General features: G+C 50.4%; 1 long non-coding RNA gene across 50 annotated transcripts; it reads left to right on the forward strand.

The window, feature by feature from the left end:
- Window positions 1-503: 503 nt before the first annotated feature.
- Window positions 504-3,086, forward strand: LOC127915355 (uncharacterized). Of its 50 annotated transcripts, XR_008091111.1 has the most exons (5): window positions 504-558; window positions 1,359-1,413; window positions 1,469-1,523; window positions 1,578-1,797; window positions 1,852-3,086. It is a non-coding gene; the product is annotated as an uncharacterized LOC127915355 (long non-coding RNA). The 50 variants fall into 50 exon arrangements; XR_008091084.1 differs by having other exon boundaries at window positions 1,359-1,523; XR_008091083.1 differs by lacking the exon at window positions 1,359-1,413 and having other exon boundaries at window positions 505-558; window positions 1,414-1,523.
- The last annotated feature ends 500 nt before the right edge of the window (window positions 3,087-3,586 follow it).

Raw genomic sequence — 3,586 nt, forward strand, 5'->3', positions numbered from 1 at the left:
CCAAGGTGGCGTTCCTTGCATCCAGAACATTATGAATGGGATGGCCTTGGAGTTCTTACTCAATTGATTTTTAAATGTTATGTAGAATAAGGTCCAAGAAATAATTTAAGGAGTTGTGTACTAAATCTCTCATTTGCTATCTTGTTCTTATTCTAGACATTCACCTACACATAGCATTGTTTAAAAACTCTGAACATTTTATAATATAATGTAATTGGGAGCTAACGTGGTTGCCATAGATTCATGTAGCGTCATATTAATGCATTAAAATACAGAAGCTACAATGTCCAAGCTTTCTTACTATTATTGCTATTAGGGGTTGTAACGTGAGCATCTAGAGAAAAAAACCCACTATCATTGCAGTTAATTAATCAATTACCAATCAATTAAGGTCAAGGACCTGAACGGGGAGGAGGACGTATTCAGACCCAGATCAGGGGGTCCAACATGAATGGGATGGCCAAGGTGGCGGAGACTGTTCAGGGGGTCCAGAACATTATGCCCTGGAGTACAGACCCAGTTCAGGGGGTCCAGAACATTATGAATGGGATGGCCGAGGTGGCGTACAGACCCAGTTCAGGGGGAACATTATGAATGGGATGGCCATGTGGTAGGTTGGGCCATAACCCTGTATGACTGTTCCTGGGAGAGCAAGGACAGCCCCAAGGAAGGTCCAGAACATTATGAATGGACATGCACCCAGTTCAGGGGGTCCAGAACATTATGAATGGGATGGCAGGTGGCGTACAGACCCAGTTCCATGTCAGAACATTATGAATGGGATGGCCAAGGTGGAGTGACCCAGTTCAGGGGGTTTCCAGAACATGAATGGGATTGACTCAAGGCAGAATTGTTCAGGGGGTCCAGAACATTATGAATGGGATGGCTTGGGTTTGAGACCCAGTTCAGGGGGTCCAGAACACTTATCAAAAAGAATGGGATGGCCAGCTCAAAGCAATACATTAAAGCAAAGTTCCAAGGTCCAGAACATTATGAATGGGATGGCAGTTCTGTTTCAACACTTTCATCCAATCACCTTCAGGGGTGCATTATGAATGGGATGGCCGAGGTGGTGTGTATGACCCAGTTCAGGGGGTCCAAATGGAAATGAAATGGACTGAAACAGGGGGTCCAGAGATTGCAGGGACTTGTCCAGAAGATTATGAATTTCAAACTCCGGGGTCCTTATTGCATTCTAGAAGTTGGGTTCCAGAACATTTTGAATGGGATGGATGAATCAGACCCAGTTCATTCCAGAAAATATACATTTCTAAATACAGGGGGTCCAGAACATTATGAATGTTCAACTGTCGTTCAAAGTTCAGGGGTTCCAGAACATTATGAATGGGATGGCCGAGGTGGAGTACAGACCCAGTTCAGGGGGTCCAGAACATTATGAATGGGATGGCCAAGGTGGAGTACAGACCCAGTTCAGGGGGTCCAGAACATTATGAATGGGATGGCCGAGGTGGCGTACAGACCCAGTTCAGGGGGTCCAGAACATTATGAATGGGATGGCCGAGGTGGCGTACAGACCCAGTTCAGGGGTCCAGAACATTATGAATGGGATGGCCGAGGTGGCGTACAGACCCAGTTCAGGGGGTCCAGAACATTATGAATGGGATGGCCGAGGTGGCGTACAGACCCAGTTCAGGGGGTCCAGAACATTATGAATGGGATGGCCAAGGTGGAGTACAGACCCAGTTCAGGGGGTCCAGAACATTATGAATGGGATGGCCAAGGTGGAGTACAGACCCAGTTCAGGGGGTCCAGAACATTATGAATGGGATGGCCGAGGTGGAGTACAGACCCAGTTCAGGGGTCCAGAACATTATGAATGGGATGGCCGAGGTGGGGTACAGACCCAGTTCAGGGGGTCCAGAACATTATGAATGGGATGGCCGAGGTGGCGTACAGACCCAGTTCAGGGGGTCCAGAACATTATGAATGGGATGGCCGAGGTGGCGTACAGACCCAGTTCAGGGGGTCCAGAACATTATGAATGGGATGGCCGAGGTGGCGTACAGACCCAGTTCAGGGGGTCCAGAACATTATGAATGGGATGGCCGAGGTGGCGTACAGACCCAGTTCAGGGGGTCCAGAACATTATGAATGGGATGGCCGAGGTGGTGTACAGACCCAGTTCAGGGGGTCCAGAACATTATGAATGGGATGGCCGAGGTGGGGTACAGACCCAGTTCAGGGGGTCCAGAACATTATGAATGGGATGGCCGAGGTGGAGTACAGACCCAGTTCAGGGGGTCCAGAACATTATGAATGGGATGGCCGAGGTGGCGTACAGACCCAGTTCAGGGGGTCCAGAACATTATGAATGGGATGGCCGAGGTGGAGTACAGACCCAGTTCAGGGGGTCCAGAACATTATGAATGGGATGGCCGAGGTGGAGTACAGACCCAGTTCAGGGGGTCCAGAACATTATGAATGGGATGGCCGAGGTGGAGTACAGACCCAGTTCAGGGGGTCCAGAACATTATGAATGGGATGGCCGAGGTGGAGTACAGACCCAGTTCAGGGGGTCCAGAACATTATGAATGGGATGGCCAAGGTGGAGTACAGACCCAGTTCAGGGGGTCCAGAACATTATGAATGGGATGGCCGAGGTGGCGTACAGACCCAGTTCAGGGGGTCCAGAACATTTTGAACCTTAATCGTTGCACGGTGGATTGTTTTTCTTCAGTATATTTATTATAATGGTTCAACACACGAAAGGCTTCAGATTAGGTTTGGTCCATTTCCCTGTTCAAATCAATTCCAACGTCTTGTTAGTGTATGCAATCGGTAAATTCACTTGAAAGTGCCATTCAGAGGTCGAATTATACTGTGATATTTGAAGGCTCTATGTTTTTATCCCTCCAATGTAAAAATACATCGGCTTTATAGTAAAGACATAATGGGTCAACACAACCAGTCATGATGTTTTCATCTGATTGTGAAAAACAAATCACTTCAAAAGTAGATGAAGTAGGTTACCTGCACAAGTCCGGCATCCCAACAGTCCGGCATCCCAACAGTCCGGCATCCCAACAGTCCGGCATCCCAACAGTCCGGCATCCCAACAGTCCGGCATCCCAGTCCGGCACGGTCCGGGTCCGGCATCCGGTCCGGCATCCCAACAGTCCGTCCGTCCGCATCCCAACGGTCCGGCATCCCAACGGTCCGGCATCCTAACGTCCGGCATCCCAACAGTCCGTCCGCATCCCATCCCACATCCCAACGTCCGGCATCCCAACGGCATCCCAACGTCCGGCATCCCAACGGCATCCTAACCATCCTAACGGTCCATCCCAACGGTCCGGCATCCCCGGCATCCTAACGGTCCGGCATCCCAACGGTCCGGCATCCTAACGGTCCCCAACGGTCCGGCATCCCAACGGTCCGGCATCCCAACGGTCCGGCATCCCAACGGTCCGGCATCCCAACGGTCCGGCATCCCAACGGTCCGGCGGGGTGATCCGCTTTGTTATTGTTTCAAGTGCGGACAGTAGCCTGATGAATGACACAGAAATGACATGTGGCCTGAGGTAGTCTAGTAGTCTAAGCCAGGTCCTCCAGAACAGACACACCG

Source organism: Oncorhynchus keta, chromosome 3 (assembly GCF_023373465.1).
Source record: "Oncorhynchus keta strain PuntledgeMale-10-30-2019 chromosome 3, Oket_V2, whole genome shotgun sequence".
NCBI classification, from domain to species: Eukaryota; Metazoa; Chordata; class Actinopteri; order Salmoniformes; family Salmonidae; genus Oncorhynchus; species Oncorhynchus keta.